Source organism: Lissotriton helveticus, chromosome 3_1, assembly GCF_964261635.1.
Source record: "Lissotriton helveticus chromosome 3_1, aLisHel1.1, whole genome shotgun sequence".
In the NCBI taxonomy this organism is placed as follows: Eukaryota; Metazoa; Chordata; class Amphibia; order Caudata; family Salamandridae; genus Lissotriton; species Lissotriton helveticus.
In genome coordinates, this window is record NC_136061.1 from 1,397,067,580 (window position 1) to 1,397,085,798 (window position 18,219).

Sequence of the window (18,219 nt, forward strand, 5' to 3'; positions counted from 1 at the left end):
TCATTATGCCGACCTTTCCTTAATTCTCAGTGCTCTTTTGGAATCTACGTGCAGAGAGGCGTGTTTACACAGGAGGCTGGATATACAATTTCTGTTACTCTTTCCAGGAAATCACTTCATGTGGGGAAAGGTCACACTTCTGATCGTAGTGAACCCACTCGCCATAGTGATGCTTTGAGAAGGGAACCATGGACAAAGATGGAATCTTTTTTTAGGACTGGGCAGTGTGTATTCTAATGAACAGCTGTTGCTTTGAAGTGTTTGATTACTACACACTGGGGGTTCTGTTCTTGAGTCTCTGTTTTTTTTAACTCTCTTCTTTTAAGTTTTAAAAGTAAAGTTTATTAAGTAGGAAAAAGGGAAATAAACAGCAGGTTCACAATATAATATAATAACAATGTACAGAAAACCTCCGAATAATAATAAGATGGAACCGGAAAATATTGGCAATTATATGTGGAAACCAGGATAAGAGGGGGAAGGAGAAATAAGATAGAAAAGGCAAAAATAAAAGCACTTCTCATGTAATGAAATTAGCTTAATTTTAAACGTTAGAGGAATTACAAATATCATAGAGTACATATTATCAGGGAAACAAAAAAGCAAAACATGTTACTATTACAATGGAAGCTCTAATAAGAAAGATAATGTATTTTAGGAGGAGACCAGAGAGAATGTCCATTAATAGTTAGAGACATTGGGGCAGTATACGCTGTGTCTCGATTTTTAAATTGCTGTAAAAGAGGTTGGAACCACAAATGGAAAAAATTGCATACTCAATGTCAAAAGCAGCACTGGGACTAGTTTTCAGATCAACTCCTCTCATGAAACTATTCGTCATCCACTTGCAAAATCATGTTCTATTATTTTGCAGTGGGGGTTTAGCTGATTTGCATTGATTTTCCCACTCAAAAAACAAAATGAGCATTATCCTCAGGCAGGTTGTATTGTCTTCATGCGATTGTGTGGAACGAGCAACATTGATTCGTCGTTGATAGTAACAAAGGAGGTAACAGTTAGATACGCAACTAAGACGGAAAAATGACTGCCCTTTAGTTTTTGACATCCTGATACATATAGGTGAATTTTGTTGGCTAGCAACAAACTTTTTTTATGGCTGAAAAGTCCCTTGCACGGTGATGGGCCTGAAATGAGTTCCCTCAACTGAAATGATGTCTGAATTCCTGATGCTGATTTTTGTAGTCATTGGTGAACATGGATCATGCATGTGCACCATGACAGTGCCCTGTCACGTTGATTGTATTCTGCGTGGTCTGGAACAGGCCCCCAAAGCATTACCCTCTTGGTGGTGAAAGGCTACAGCCTTTGCCAAGAGTTAAGTAGCAACAAGTGGCAGCATACTGTGTAGTGATCAGTAGTCATGAAAAGGTCCTTTTTTACCTGTGTCACTAGAGTGAAGTCTACAGGCTGCTGTGTGCTTAATTCACCCTTGGCCTACATTGGGTCGGTGTTTAGTGCTCTGCAGTGCATATGTGCTGGGTGGGTGTGTGCCTGTGAATAGTACAATACAGGGATGATGCATTGCAATACAGTGCATGTATAGTATATGCATGTAGTGGGTGTATCTGTGCCTGTGAACAGCACAATAGACGGAAGATTCTTCGTTTCAATTTGGGACACGCGAGGAGGTAGAGGAATCCCTCCAGACAGATGTGTGTATAGCTGCATTCCTGAAAGCTGGGTGGGACACACTGGAGGAAGGGGAGCCAGGCCCTTCAGTACACTTCAAAGGGAGCTCTTTAATTTAGCAGAGACTTCACTGGGAAGGGTCCCTGGACAAATCTCAGGAATGAGATGGGGATGATAAGAGAATCTTAAAGAGTAGAGCCGAGGCCATGGGGTAACCTTGCAAGACACATCACTGTGGCTGAAATCCACTTGAGAGCCTCAAGTCACTCCCATGGCCTGTGCTGTGGGGCTATCAGATTTGGAGTCACTGCTGCTGTGACAGACTGCTGTCTGGAAAAAGAAAGAACAGAGAAAAGCATTTCAAAAGGAAGCAGACTCCCAAAATAAACTTCAAAGACTCAGACTCGAAATCACATTTAGTGTCTGGAAATGGACTACAAGAAGAGGAGCTCGAGGTGAACAACATTGTCAACTGTCAAGCAGCCAATCAGGCTGTGAGAGGGGAGCAGCACTGCAAGGTTTCTTCCTGTGACCAGGACTGGGGACTAAGACCTGCCAGCCACCCAACTGGGTGAGGGGACATCACCCACTGACTCCGAGACCACCTGCCCCTGAAGCCTGGACCACCAGTGCCTGCCTGCCTGCTTGCTAAGACCAGTGCGCCCTGTAAGGAAGAGGAGAGAGTTGGAGGGAGAGAGATCCAGTGGAGGAACAGGGTCATTGATTCCTGTAGCGAGGTGTGAGGAGACAGCTGCTGCACTGATCATGTCGTTGCCATGAGCAGGGTAAAGTCGGTGACCTCTGTATGTCAGGAGAGGGATGCTGTGAAGTATTTTATTTGCATTGGTATGGGTTATTTGTAGAGTACATTGTGACCAGAATGGTATCAGGGCGCTAAAATCATCAAAAAGACAAAAATAAAGGAAAAAGGAGACAACAACAGAAAACTAAGTGTCCTCTCAGTGTTCTTTAGGAAAGAGCCAGGTTTTAAGGGCTTTTCTGAACTTAAGCATGTCAGTCTGAGATCTTACTTGATTTGGTAACTTATTTCACATCTGTCCAGCTTTAAGAGTGAAGGTACTTGCTCCTTGATGCAGCTTGCTAAATCTCTGTTCTTGGACAAGGATATGTGTAGCAGAACACAACGGCCTTCCTGGAGTGTATTTCCTCAGCCTAACCTGCAGTAGCTGTGGGCCCTTAATTTGGAAAGCCTTGAATACAATACAGAGTGATTTAAAAATAATCTTCTGTTAGTTTGGCAGTCAGTGAAGGTATCTAAGAGCACCGGAGGCTGAAGAATTCCGAGGTCTATTTAATGTTAATTTGGCTGTAGCTATCTGGACTCCCTCCAATTTCCTAATCAAGTAATTGAGGGCTCCCAGAAGAAGGGCATTATAGTAGTCCAGCCTACTGAGCACTACACACCCAGCAATTAGAGATCTTGTTTGGACAGGTGTCATTGGGAACCGTTTCCTGAGTCCCCGAAGAAGAGCAAAGCAGACCCTTGCTACTCCATTCACATGCTTTTCAAGTGAGATATTCTCATCCAGCGTTGGTCCAAGAATCTGGACCTTCTCCGAGGAGTCTCTGGACAAAGGCCAACTATTGGAGGGCACAGATACCAGAATTTTACTGGAGGAACAGCAGAGGATCTCAGTTTTACCTCTGTTTAACTTCAGGGACTGTACACTCATCCAATTAGAAATGTCTAGTATGCAGGTCTGAAAGTTACTGATCTAATACGACTGATTGTTGTTGAGTCAGAGAATCAGTTAAGTATTGTCTGCATAGTTAGTAACCTTGATCTTATAGGTTTTAATGAGCGAGCTTAATGGCTTAATATAGACATTAAACAAAATTGGGCTGAGTGAAGATCCCTGCGGGAAGCCATTTTGAGTTGTTCTGAATTTTGAGCAGAAAGCCTGGCAGCGGTCTTGTGGATATGACTTTATCTATTTTGACACGAGCCCACCAACACCTATTGAAGAAAATCTAGAAAATAGAGTGTGGTGATTCTCCGTGTCAAAGGCTGCTGATGAAGTCAAGGAGTACAAGCACCACCGAATGACTGCTGTCTACCATCCTGTACATTTCATCAGTAGTGCAGAGTAGTGCGGTCTCAGGGCCATGGCCAGGTCTAAAGCCAAATTGTGCCTCCTCTATCCACGAGTGATCCTCCAGATGATGGGACAGGATTTTACTGACATGTCATTCCAGTATCTTTACTGGAAAAGGAAGAAGATAAATTGGTCTATAGTTCACCAAGATTTTGGAGTCTGCTGATGCTTTCTGTAATAATGGTTTGACTATAGTATTTATATACTATAGAGCTATGAAATGATGCTGCACCGATTGGGTCACTGCCTGTGTGCAGGTTTGAAGTTGCAACCCAGTGTGCCAGATGGGGCCTGCGGGAAGATCGATGCAATGCTGATCGGGCCATTGACTGTGTACAGAGTGAAAACAGTGATCCAGTAGGCTGGGGGTAGACCTTTCTCATGTGTCGGAACCCACTGTGGTGCCCCGACTGTCCCCAAGCAGCGACTGAGGATCAGCACTAGGAGCACTGCACCCCCCATCCTGCAAACCCCACCTGTGGGGAGGCTCTTAAGCAACTTACTAGCATCAGAAGAGAATCGAGGACCCCACGGCCACTCCCTCCTCAGGACCTAATGTGAGGGACTCAAGGATACCTGGAGACTTGTACTATTAGCGGGGCTTAACCTGAATGTAGTGAATGGAGAATAACCGCTAGTGCGAGGGGAGGGCGAATCAGAAATCCGCCTAAAAATTACAAGAGCCCTTACCTCAGTGACTGTGTGTATTGTTTGTGAATGCTGGATTTTACTTTTAAGTTCATATATAAATGTTCCTTTTTTATTAAATCAAGTATTTGATGGGACAATGATTTATTGCTACTGCTGACGATATTTTGAGTTGTGAGCCTGTGTACACCATCCTGTGTCTATCTCCCCTGCCCTAGATGCCTTGGACTGCTTGACCCACTCAGAGTTCAGTGTTGATGGGGTACTAGGCCCTGTTGCTCAGGATTCATAGTAGGTTGGGCCCCGGACATCAGGAGTAAAAGGCCTCAACCCCAGATGTTGGGTCCAGTAGAAGAAAATGACTTTTTGTAGATCTTTTCTCAGCAAAATAAACCTAACGTCTTCCTTGTGTGCCAATTACTTTGACCTTTTGCAAGATATTTTTCCAGCAAACAAGGCAGAATTTCTTTAGAGATGTACATATAAACTAATATAACGTTATGATGTACACAGATTTAAATTTCGATTTCTAAGAGCGAAATTAGCATTTTTCACAGTCCTCACTGTGGTGGTATCAAGTCTTGCTCCAACTCAATCCTTTTACCCTGGTTCAATGTCACCCACAACTGGGTAACAGCCTAACTGCGTACAGTCTATGACACACTTGTGCAAAGAATTTCTGCAAAATGTAGTTGAAAAAGTTGTGTGAATAACATAATCCTTGTACTCATCAGACCAGTTCTTAATTTGAGCCTGGGGTTACCAGTGGGGGAAATCAGCACTTGTTTTTCCTCTATCAGATATTTACTGAGTGCAAAACAGGGAAAACACCCAGACCTGAAAGACGAAGGAAGAAAAAAGATGGCAAAATGATCACAAACAAGAAGCAGAAACCTGCAAGTGTGACATAAAGGGTCAGCAAGTGTCTAGTAGTGGATTGATGATTACCTGCCTTGGTATTTGCGCAATAACATTTCATTGCATCAGCTTCTGAGTGGTACTCCAGGCACAGCACTCCCCCCCCCCCCCCCCCAGCCACCCACCCACAAATAAAGCATTGCCTCAGATCTTCTTCCCCTATGTGGAGTGAGGTATTGGGGCTACCTTCCAAATATCAACTATTGCTCCTGGGTCCTATTGTCCTGCTTTCTTCCTGAATCCCCACTAAAACCAAAGTCTACAGGCATTTTTACTGTGCCTAGGAATGGCTTTAGACTATAGGGGCATTCGGATAGATCTGAATGGGCAGGTGCCCATTAACAGATCGAAGAGCAGGGCTGAAGCAGAGAGAGCAATATGTCTAGGCTCTGCAAGACATATGCCTAACTAAGTCCCAGCCCTATAGACCATCCAGGCAAGTGTTGAAGGGGTACTAGGCCCTGTTGCTCAGGATTCATAGTAGGTTGGGCTCCGGAACATTAGGCGTAAAAGTCATATGCTTTCTGATTTACCTCCTTCGGCTATTCCACCTGTGTCAGTAGACGGAACGACAGAAGGTATGCTAAACCATGCTGCTCCTCTGCTGTGCCTCTCTGAGATCAGCATTTTGTAGCAGATATTACGATTTGGTTACTACATTTACTGGCAGAAATGTGAGCCATACTGACAATGAAGCACATTGGAAATGGTCTTGCTGCATAAGATATACTTTTTTGGCACACCCCACTCCAGACCCCCCTACATTGTAATCTAGACTCCTCATGCACCCAAGTCTCCCCTCCTGGTAGCCGGAGCTGCTTTGGAAAGACGACTTCCAATGCCTTTGGCTTTAGATCTTTCAGACAAAGTACTGGAAGCTGCAGGAAGAGACATTCCTGCATACTGCATCCTATTGCACAGCTAGACCGCCTTTGATATGGAATTTTATCAATAGAAATACTCACAAGAAGCAGCATGTTAAGGATAGCCTAATCTCCTTCAGCATGAACCCTGTGAGTGGAGCACTAGAGGGCGCATGAACCAATCTTAATGCATCTTGCTTGCAACATGCTACAAGCTAGAGCCTGCCTTCCCAGCAGAACGTGTTATGCTTACATAACACATTACAAGCTAAACAATCAGACCTTCCTGCAGAATGGATCATGCATGAGATGCATTACAAGCTAGAAAACCAGGCCTGCCAGCAGAATGCATCATGCATGTAACACATAATCTACATAAACATACCACCTGAAGAATTACTTATGCATTCAAAACATTGCAAACAGAACTAGATCTCCACGTAGAATTCATTCGGCAAGGAAATCTCTGTAGGATACATATTAAACTCACTTCAACATACTTTGTGTATTCAAAACATTGCAAGCTCAGTAGTCGAATCCTTCTGAAGAATATATTATGGGCAAAACACAACTCTTGATACTAAAGTAAGCAAACATTTCCATTTCAGTCATTACAGCCATATAGAGTTATTACAGCTATATAGAGTTCTTTCAGCTCTTTGAAACAATACAATTGCACAACAGGCTTGTAGAGGTAGTTTTGAAAAGCTGACACCATCTCCATCAGGTCACACGGGTCAGGCTTACCCACTTGTCCATCAGCCAGCAGCAGAAAGCTACCCATTCACCCCCACCATTTCTTCCAGCTGACTATCTGCAGTCAGAGGATGACCTGGTCAAGCGGCAGCCCATACTGGTCAGCGATAAAGATCAAATGCATCTCCCTACCCGTATTATTGATGATACTGCCGATGCTACAATACTCCATCGACTCTGGTCCGTTTCACTGAACATGGCACGCGGTGTTTGACGCTGCACCCAAAAACAGTAGCCTGAACACCACCAGAAGGAAACAACGGCGTCTGCGGCCAGGGTAGCCTTGAGTTGGACTGCTATAAGGCAAGTCAGCTGATTCAGCCAAATAGCAACAGTTGCAAGCTGCAACTGTTCATGGCTGCCAGTGAGCTCAGCCAGTTGTTGTTGAACTAGGAGGAAGCTGAAAACATGTTTTGTACAGCAAAGCGTCCCAGTTTCTAATTACTGGTGCTGCTTTTGTCACCTCAGAGCCTGGGACAGCAGGAACAGTAACATGAGAGAAAGCAATGGCAGCAAGCGCTACTCCTGGAGAACCTTTAAGTTAACCCATGTTAGAGCCACCACCAATCATCATAAAGAGATGGATTTAGGGAGTTCAGGACAATTGAGTTTTCTGCATGTGGAGGTCTCACCAGAATGTCTTCTATCTAGAAGTACAAACTGAGGGGAGGCGACCACAGACATGGGGTCTTTGTCGCGTCCATTGGGTTTGTGTGATCGACATAGTTCTGCGAGATATTCTCTCAGGGGAACGGCTGTATGGGAACTTGCAGATTATGCAAAGGACCTTTGACCTGTAGCCAGGGAAGAGGCGTTCAATCATGTATAATCTGTTCATTACAATGGAGGTTTAATAGGACTGGCTACATGGTGTTGGGCTCAGATGAGTATGGTGAGAGTTGTGACGGGGAGTCCTTTGAAGATGCTATTACAGTAGGTCAAACAATACACCACCACTGCAACCATCAGAGCAACTTTCTTCATTATCTGTAGTAGAGGAAAAACTTAATGAGGCGACCGTGACCATGATCTGGCCTTTTTAAAAGTTGTAAATCCTGGTTCAAGCTGTGCGTAACAATTGGGGTCTGTACTCAATTTAAATCCTTTCTTGAACTCCCGGACATTTAGACAAAGAAAACATAATTTGCTTTAGAAAGGGGTTAAACACCCAGCAGCCAGCACAGCCTTCAGTGTAACCATGAAGCAATCTTTACGCATCATATACTATGTGTCTCCTTCACACCATGAGCAAGTCCAGCACCTAAAATTGGCTCAACTACTTATCCATAAGTCTAATGTGCAGCCGACGCACCCTCCTTTTCTTTCAGACAAAGCTTGGCACTTGTAATTTTTGAAGGTCACACCACGCTCCACTAACTACACACATGTATCGGCTCAGCAGTCTGAGACCAGAGTATCTTTCATCCTTCCTGTAACCCTGCATTCTCAAGGCAACCAAAGCTCCTCGAAGCCGTTGTTGCAGCATAGAGGGTTTTATAAAAACTTGAAATAATTTAAACAGTAAAAAATAATAACTTTCTATAGAGCACACCGTATTATTCTCTGCAAATTAGACGTATTTTCACACATTTTAACTGTACTGAGTTTACCGACCTCAGAAGGATGAAAGGCAGAGTTGGATTTGCTGGGAGTAAAACTTCAAACGCACACATAGCTGGAGATGGCAGTTGTTTCACAGGATGTACCATCTTGCTAAGTAAGCAGACGCATCATGAAAGTAAGGATGTCAGTACTAGTAACCGGATAAAGAAGTTTAAAAATGACAAGGCCATTTATAACAATTGACGTTTAGCTGCTACATAATGGTGAACGAAGACTTTATCTATCGTTTTAGTGTGCAACACATGAATGAGCTTTACTGGTGTATTTGACTGTAAATGTAAACATGAAATTCGAATCATTTTTCAAACCGTAAAAAAGACTGAATCATAAAGAAGGAAGGGTGGTGGCAGTTTTTGAACTAACGTGTACAACCTTAAATAGTCTCAAAATACGGGAAAAGATTCGCTGAAAATGTATTACAGCAATTTATGGCCTGACACACAAATATATTTTCCAGTTGCAAACACCTGCGATTCATAAAATCACACGATTTGTGATCGCAAAATACCTTTTTACAATACGGGAAAGCCCTTTTGCAAATCTTAAAGTCTTTTCAACCTCGTAAAAAGATTTCTGTAACCTATTTCAAATTGCAAATATGAGAGAGCATGAAGCATCATCCTCTTCCTATTTGAAAGTCAGAATGGTATGTAGTGCGACTGCAACTGCAGTTGCAAACCATTGATCTGATTCCAACACCTAAGCTTGGATGGCAAGTGGCAAAGGGACACCATCCCAGTGGGACAACTTCCCCTGTGAGAATTGTGGCAGGTGGTGGCCCAAGTTAGAGCAGACAGTAGCCTTCTAATATACTCCATGGATGTCAACATTTTTTTTTTTACAACGGCACCTTTCAAAAGACAAGGGATGCTTTTAAAATTAATATGGTGATGTGAAGGTAATGTTAACCCAACAGTGGAGGCAGGGCTTAATTTGCAAACTAATGAATGCTGGCACACAAAGCTCTGCTCAGAAGACGAGGGAAGAAAAAGACGGCAAAATGATCACAAACATGGCTGGTAAAATTCAACATTCGCGGACCTAATACCAATGTTGGCAGTTTTTTTTTTAATTTCAAGAAGATTTTATTAAGAGAAATAGTGATCCAAATAATAGCAAACAAAATACAAAGAGGCGATACATTCCAATATGAGAGGAACGCGAAACCATGGGCATCATTTGATCAGTAACGAAGCTCAATGTAAGTAAAAGTGGAAAACAGGCAAACAATATGAAGGTAATGAAATGAGCCAATAAGGGAGTACATTGTTCAGAACTTAGAACGTATCAATCCCTAATATGGGGATAGGGGGAGGGGAAGAGAATAAGAACCATAGGAAGAAGGAAGGAGAGAAAGGAAAAAAGCAACAGAAAGAAAGAACGGGATGAGAGGACAGGAAAGAGGAAGAAAGAAAGAAAGAAGGAATCCCACAAGAATAACCCAATGTACCGCAACTACCAGACAAAAATTAGGTAGACATAACAACAGGAAATTGAGGGACTACACCTTTCGCAGAGAGTTCCATATATTCATCCAGAGTTGCCCAAACCCCCTTAGAGATGGAAGGTGACAGGTGTGCTAGATCTACTGAGGTGTGAGCACTGCGTAAGAAGGAAACCCATGCCCACCAAGTATGATATGAGACAGACGAGAAAGATTTCCATTCCATAAGGATAACTTTGACCGCTACAGATAGAAGAAGGTCTAAGAGTTGTAATTGTAATGGATCAAGGGGAAGAGGCGTAGGAGCCGCCCAGGGGCCTAATAGAACTAAAGGAAAAGAGAGCTGGAGCTCAATGTCAAAGATAAGAGACAAATGTTGCTGAATAAGGACCCAGAAAGGTTTAAGTAAGGAACAGTTATAGAACATATGTGGAAAATCACCCGCCTCAACTCCACAACTCCAACAGAGGTCATCCTCTTTAAGGTTGAGGGAATGAAGACGTACCGGAGTCCAGTGGAGTAGATTGATCGAGAAAAACTTGGACTGTATTAAGGAAGGAGCTATTTTATTACGTAACGCTAATTTGCCAATGGATTGCCAAGCTTCGGTGGAAATATGATCCGTAATATTGTGATCAAAATGACGCAACCATTTTTGCTGTGCAACCGTCTGATCAGGAAGCAAAGTAGAGGATAGAAACCTATATATGTGGGAAGCAACATGACCCGCTTTGAGCCAAACAGAGAACAGCGAGACGGTGGAAGAGGAGGGGTGAAGACGAGTTTTCGAGATCGCAACCTTGATTTTAAGAAAAGTGTAAAAGTCTAGATTTGTTAGAGAATGTTTGAGCGCTAAAGTAGAGAAAGGTAAGGGCTCACCAGAATCATCATACAGATGTTGTACAAGAGAGATACCTTTCGTCGCCCAGTACGACATAAGTGTGGGAGTGATATTGAGTTTAATTTTGGAATTACGCCAAATGGAAGACCATCTAGTTTTGTGCAGAGGAAATGCCATCTTTCTATCCACTTTCTTAAGTGCGACAATTGTATCAATAATGATAGATCGGGAGAACAGAATATGTAGAGTGGAAGTAGTACAAAAAGAGGCAATTGGTAAAGGAGCAGCTAAATCCTGTTCTATGAGTAGCCATAGAGGAATATGACGGGTTGGTGGAGAAAACCATAGGGCACCTTGGGAGGCCAAAAAAGCAGTCTGGTATTTTTCCCAGTCCGGGAAATTACAACCCCCCATATCACAAGGTCTACGTAAATATTTATATGCTAACCGAGCACGTTTGCCGCTCCATAAAAATTTGGAGGTGATACCATCAATTTCCCGAAAAAAAGAGTCAGATAATTTAATCGGAATCATGGAAGAGACAAAATTGATAATCGGAGTTATCATCATTTTAAGGGTTTGTAGGCGACCCCACCAAGAAATATGTTTTGGAGACCATGTGTCCAGAAGACGACGAACTTTAGCAAGAGTTTGAGATTCATTATAAGTAACCGTGGTATGTAGCGTAGAACAAAAATAAATGCCTAGATATTTGAGATGGGTAGCTTGCCATTTAAAGCCAGCCGAACCCATATGGGCAGGAAAGCAGTAGGCATTTAAGGGGAACATTTCTGTCTTATCTTTATTTAGGGTATATCCCGAGACCTTAGAAAACAAAGAAATGGTGTCAGAGATAGCAGGAATGGCTAACGCGATATCATCCGAGAAAATGAGAACATCGTCAGCGTAGGCTGCAGTTTTAAGACAATGAGGGCCAAAAGAAAACCCTTTGATATCAGGATGTAAATCAATCAGCCGAAGGAGAGGATCAATAGATAACAAAAACAAAAGAGGGGATAAGGGACATCCCTGTCTCGTGCCCTGGCAAAGATTAAAAAAAGAGGATGTAGAACCATTAACTCTAATATTAGCTTTAGGTTGGGAGTACAAAGACATTACCATGTTAATAAAAGAGTCCCCAAGGTTATGTGCATGTAAGACAGCTCGAAGAAAAGGCCAAGAGACCTTATCGAAGGCCTTCTCCGCATCGAGGGCCAAGGCCGCGGCAGGTAGATGGGATCGCTTAGCCGCCCCAATAATATGGCAAAAAGTGCGAATATTGTCTCTTGCCAGCCTACCTTTAACAAAACCAGTTTGGGAGGGATGGACTAGGTTGGGAATGAAAGATTCTAGACGTTTAGCCAGGATTTTAGCAAAGATCTTCGCTTCCATATTGAGAAGCGAAATAGGGCGGAAATTCTTAGGGTCCGAATGGTCCTTCCCCTCCTTTGGGAGCACTACTATGGTGGCTTCAGCAGCCGTACCAGAAACAGAACCATTACGAACAAACGCGTCAAAGACAGCCTGCAACTTAGGAACAAGCAACGGGAGAAAGGTTTTATAAAATAATATCGGGTATCCATCTGGGCCAGGTGCTTTCCCCGAACGGGTGGCCTTGATAGCAGAAACTATTTCCTCAGGTGAGATAGGTTCATTCAGAGTGGAGCGATCTTCTTCTGATACTGATTGAATCGGAATCGATTTTAGAAAATCTTGGCAGTTGTCAAAAGAAGCTTGGTCAGAGGGGGTATACAATTTATTATAGAAATCACGAAAAACTTCAAGAATTTCCTCAGTTTGGAATTTTTTAGAGCCAGTATGATCTGTAATAGAAGAGATCTGAGAGGATTTATAGGAGGAATCTTGGAATTTTAATGTAGCAGCCAAAAGTTTACCAGCCCGATTCTTTAAGAGTAATTTTTTGGACTTTTGTGCTTGGAAACCAATATGAGCTCTTTTAGTGACAATTGTATTATATTTGTATTTTAGAAGCTTAATTTGTTGCAGGATAGTCGGGTCTTTAGTATGTCTAAAGGAAGCCTCCAGAGTCTTAATTTCAGACGATAAATCAGTAAGTTCTTTTTTAATCGCTAAATTGCGTTTGGACATGCATGCAATAACTTGGCCCCGGAAAGTACATTTAAAAGAGTCCCATAAAACTATTGGAGAAGATACAGAATCCTCATTCTCACGGAAAAAAGTGTTTATATCCGTTGAAAATTCTTCCACTTGGGCAGAGTCATGTAACACTTCCGTATTAAGTCTCCAAGAACGACCACGTGGTTTCGGAGCAAAGGACGAGAGCGTAAAAGTGACCGCAGCATGGTCCGAGATGACAATGGGATGTATGAGCGGGGAAGAAGAAGCTGAGACAAGAGAAGAGTGAACTAGGAGATAATCAATACGAGAGAATGAGGAATGAGGGGAGGAAAAGAAAGAAAAGTCACTAGCAGTGGGATTATGGAGACGCCAAATATCATGCAATTTAGCAATGGAACACATGTTAAGCATCTGTTTGTGTGCTTTAGGCGGACGAAACTGAAATGCGGAGTTCCTGTCCAATAAAGGATCCATAGGTAAGTTAAAATCTCCACCAACAATAAGATTTCCAGCATGTGGGGTGTCATGCAATTTTTTAGAAATGGATTTCCAAAAAGCAGGGTTATCAACATTCGGAGCATAGATATTCATAACAAACAAATCATGTTGTCCATCCGATAATTTAGATAAGAGCCAGCGACCCTCAGAATCATGCTCAGAGGAGAGAATCGATAAACCTGAATTCCTCGAAACTAATGTAACCACACCATTGCGTTTACCAAGAGCATCCGAACAAGACACATCCGACACCCAATCTTTCTTTAAGAATAACGCTTCTCTACTAGCGATCTTAGATTCCTGAAATAGGACCAAGTCCGCCGAGAGAGATTTACAATAATCTAAGATTTTAGATCGTTTCACCGGGTGATTCAAACCCTTAACATTAAGGGATAATACATTTAAACCTGGCATATAACGGAAGGGGATACAAACGAAGACAACATTGATAACAGAGAAGGGGCGGAGTTCAAAAATATAGAAGACCAACCACTAAGCAAAATAGACGGTACGGGAGCATCCATGTGGGAGAACCAGGAAAAAAGAAAAGCCAGAAGAGGAGAAGAAAGACTAGAAAAGAGAAAGAAACGAGGCAGAGGGGGAGGTCTAAAAGAGACCCATATCATGCAAGGGAGAACGTGGAAAAGGCGAGTAGGAGACCCGTACTAGGAGCAAAAGTTGGTAAAGACGAATAGCCCAGTATTAAAAGACAACTGTCAGTGAGCTAAAAAGCAATAGAAAAACCATACTCATATAAATACATTTGATAACGAAGTACTAAATTGCTATTAGAAGACTAAAACCACTCAGAGTAGATTAACAATACCACAACGAGAGCAAGTTCGTGAAGTAAATAACAATAATATAAAATGTAAGCAAAGCGTAATTATGTACGAAACATCTTGAAAAAACATATATCATTTTGTGAATACAAGAACAGACATGTATTGAAGCCGCATATGAATAATACAAAAACACCTAATTATAACTATACTATAAAGTGGAATGATATAAGAAAGAAAAAAAGGTGCATGAAAGCAGTATATAGAAACGAGGAAGAGACAGAGAGGGAAGATGCAAAAGAGCAGAAAGAATAAGGAGAAGTCCACACAACCATACTACAATGAACCATAGTATAATGCAAATGTAATACAAAAAGCTATGGAAAGAAGCAACAATACTTAATTTATAGACAATAAATCTGCCACCAATATCTATAAAAATGCAGGTAGCCTGTAAATTGAAACAGCAACAATATAAGTGAAACACACCGTAAGAAAGATAGATAGGAGCAATAAAAAGGGAGCAGAAAAAGAGGTACAAAAACTAAAGAGATCAGAGAAGACGGGTAAAAGAAAAAGAAGAAAAAATTGAAAGGATCTAAAAAAAGTTTTCTCGAAAGAAAAAGAAGAGAAAAAGAAAAAGATGGAGAGGCAGGATACGAGAAAGAAGGAGCACTTTCAGAATAGTATGGAAAGGAGAAAAGAAATAGGACGTACGATAGCAGAGGATTAGATTAACATGGAAACATGGCTGGAGAAAAAAGAGGAGGTAACCATCCAGAAAAAAAGATACAACCAGAAGTAGAGAAAACAACAAATCAGGTCCCTGAGGCACCATGAGCCTGTGAAGTTGTTCTTTGTATTTCCATCTCTATTTCCTCCTGGTTATCCAAGAACGTTGCCAAGTCCGCCGGTTCGTCGAAGATTCTGGAACGCCCTTTATATGTAATGCGAAACTTGGATGGACCAGAAAAGGAAAAAGGGATGCCCAAGTCAGTGAGACGTTTTCGAAGATTCAAGAAACCTTTCCGTCTTATGACCGTGTCTCTGGCAAAGTCTTGGGAAATAGATATGCGATGACTCTCCCAAATGAGTTGCTTAATCTTGCGCATATGAGACAAAATCAGCTCAGTGTGTTGATGCCGTAAGGGCTTAAAAATGATTGCTCTTGGCTGGGTGGCTGCCTTAGAACGGAACGTTGGAACACGGTGTGCTCTTTCAATCTCAAAATCTCTGAGGAAAGATAAGTGAAGCGTATCCGGAATCCACTTAGATAAGAACTCAATCATGGAGGAGGATGTTTTCTCTGAGTCCTCCGGTAGACCAAAAATACGCAGATTAGATCTTCTATTACGGTCCTCCTGCTCCGTGAGGTCTCTGCGCAGCGCCGCCATAGAGCGCTCCATTTGAGAAAGGGACCTAGATTGCTTTTGGATACCATCCTCTGCGGAGCTTATCCGTGTTTCTGTCGCTGATACACGTAGAGAAAGGGCTTTAAAATCATTCCTGATAGCAGACACTTCCACTTGAAGTAAGTCAGTGTTAGTTTTGGTTGACTGCGCAATATCGTGAACCTCATTGAGGCGCGCAAAAATGGTGTCCAATGTGGAAGTATTGTCCGCCTGAGGAGATTCAGGAGACGGAGAGACTGACTTAAGTCGTTTCAAAGATGTGCCCGGGTCCTTAGAGTCTTTGGTGTTCAAGGACCGATTCATATTGACAGAGTTGTAGCAGAAGGCTAAAAAAAGACCCCTGAAGTAGAGTATAGCACCAAAGTTACTCAAAATAGTCAGGTACAGTGGAAAAAAAGAGGCAGTTCACGCTCAAAACACGCTACGCAAATCTAGCGGATCAGTAATGAGCAGAGATAGGCAGGAACTCACTTCAATGAAGCGATATAAACACCTCAATGAGTCAGTGAAGAAAAAATAAAAAAAACTGTGAGCAGCTTCAAACCCAGCCAAGCAGCAATAGAGTAACATTAGAAAAAAGAAAAAGTATAAATGTTACCATTGTAGACAGCGTGTGAAGAAACCCTTAGTCAGACACTGAAGACTGCTAAATTGTATCCGCGGCGGCGCCTCAGAAGCCAGATGCCAGGAACATCATACGCGGTAAAATGGCGGCCGCTCCTCAGGAATGCGAGCGCCTGTGAGGTGTGAAGCCAAACGCATATTTCCGATGACTCAAACCGCGGAAAAACAGCGTCGTGGAGGTCAGCACACGTTCCGCTGTTGGTGTATGGTTTTTCCGGTCAGGAGGGCAAGAAGAGACGGAGAGAAACGCTCGACGGGACCAACTCTCCCCGGAGCTCAAGCGCAACACGCCATACCGCAGCGGCGCGCAAGCCACGCCCCCCAATGTTGGCAGTTTTAAATCAACCTCACGCCTCTTTGATAAACTAGTAGACACTCCCTGCCCCTTTATCTCACTCGTTCAGGTTCCTACCTTCTCCGTTATTGGCGAGTTTTCTGTCTTTCTCTTCCTCCATCTTTCCGATTTGTGGGCCTCATTTATGAGGCTCCATGCAACACTTTTGCGCCGCCAGAAAGTCACTTTTATGATGCTCGAGTGAAACAATGTGCCGCAGCCTATTTACAAGGCCATGTAAAGCCAGTTCAAATGGCTTTTGATGGCCTTGTAAATATATGCCCCTTTCACGCAGATAACAGAGTGAAAGGGCCGTTCTATGGCTGTTGCTATGGGTGTGTGTTGTATATTCATACTTTATTCAATATGGCTACTTGGTGTCTGTAGTCCTTTCTTAGTGTTTCTATCTTCTAACATAAGAGTGTTATTTCTGTGTTGTGAAGATTCCAGCCTTGGCAGTTGACGGTCTGGTCAGCTGTGAGGTTTACTGCTCTGGTGTCTTATCTTATACTATCTTAATAAATATATCTTAATAACCTGAAGACGTGTAATGCTGCCTACCTAATCTATTTACAACATTTTCTACCTAATCTATTTACAACAGTGTTCCTATGCAACATCCATGTAATCTGATTCATTCCCAAATTTACAAGTAATCGTAAACCTAGGAATGCTTCCGAATCTAACACCATCCTTGGGGTGGTGTTAGGGAGGCGCAATGAGGAGAAATGTTTTAATTTCACCTCTTTTTTTTTATATGTGTGCTGCAGAATACACACACACTTAGAAAGCGGAAATCACCTGAAGTGAATGATGTTTTGCAGGAAGGTATCCCTTCCTGCACAAAATCAAATCAGCCCCGCAATGCAGGAACAAATGCACCATGGTGCAAGGGTGCCTGCTGCGTTGGCACATACATCACTTTGTGCGCAAGCGCATGGGAAAAGGGCAGGAATGCACCAAATCTTATAGATACTGTGCATTCCTGCCCTTTTCTTTTGAAGCAGGGCAGTACAGGAAGCTCCCATGCGGCGCTGCCCTGCGCCAAATCCTCATAAATAAGGCCCTGTGTGTTTTTTCCCTCTTTTAATCGTTAAATATCTGATGCGTAAATGTACTAACTGGTCCTTGAAAATATGTGCCGGTGGCTTCCACCAGCTCAAATTAAGCACTGGTGTAGGTCTGCCGTCTGTCACAGGCCGCCATCCCTTCTAAGAGTGATTTCATATCAAATATCTTAAACAAAATCAAATTTCTGGAAATTGTCAGAGAAGAGTTGGTAGACACAATACCAAAGAGATCAAAACGCTATGAGAGGTCATGTGACATGTGGCATCCTAATAAAGAAAATGGTAGGCATACAATTGAAAAGATGAGAATGCATGAGAACGGACACGTGCATAAACGTGCTACTAGTGTGCTCAGCAGGCAAAGATATAGAAAGATCATTAGAGTGCTTGACAGACTTGTTGTTGGATGGGTTGGAAGGCATGATGACAGTTCCATCATTAGGCCTAGTGATAGTGGAGTTAGCGGGCGTGCTAATAGAGTGATTAGAAGGTATGCTGATAGAGAGAAGTAAGGCAGATACATAAAGGTATCAGTAGGT

The 18,219-nt window shown here is 42.6% G+C and overlaps 1 protein-coding gene across 2 annotated transcripts in view; it reads right to left on the reverse strand.

Annotated features, from left to right (window-relative positions):
- MYLK (myosin light chain kinase) overlaps window positions 1-18,219 on the reverse strand; it is a 1,918,108-nt gene that overhangs the window by 919,401 nt on the left and 980,488 nt on the right. The gene's annotated exons all lie outside the window — the stretch shown is intronic.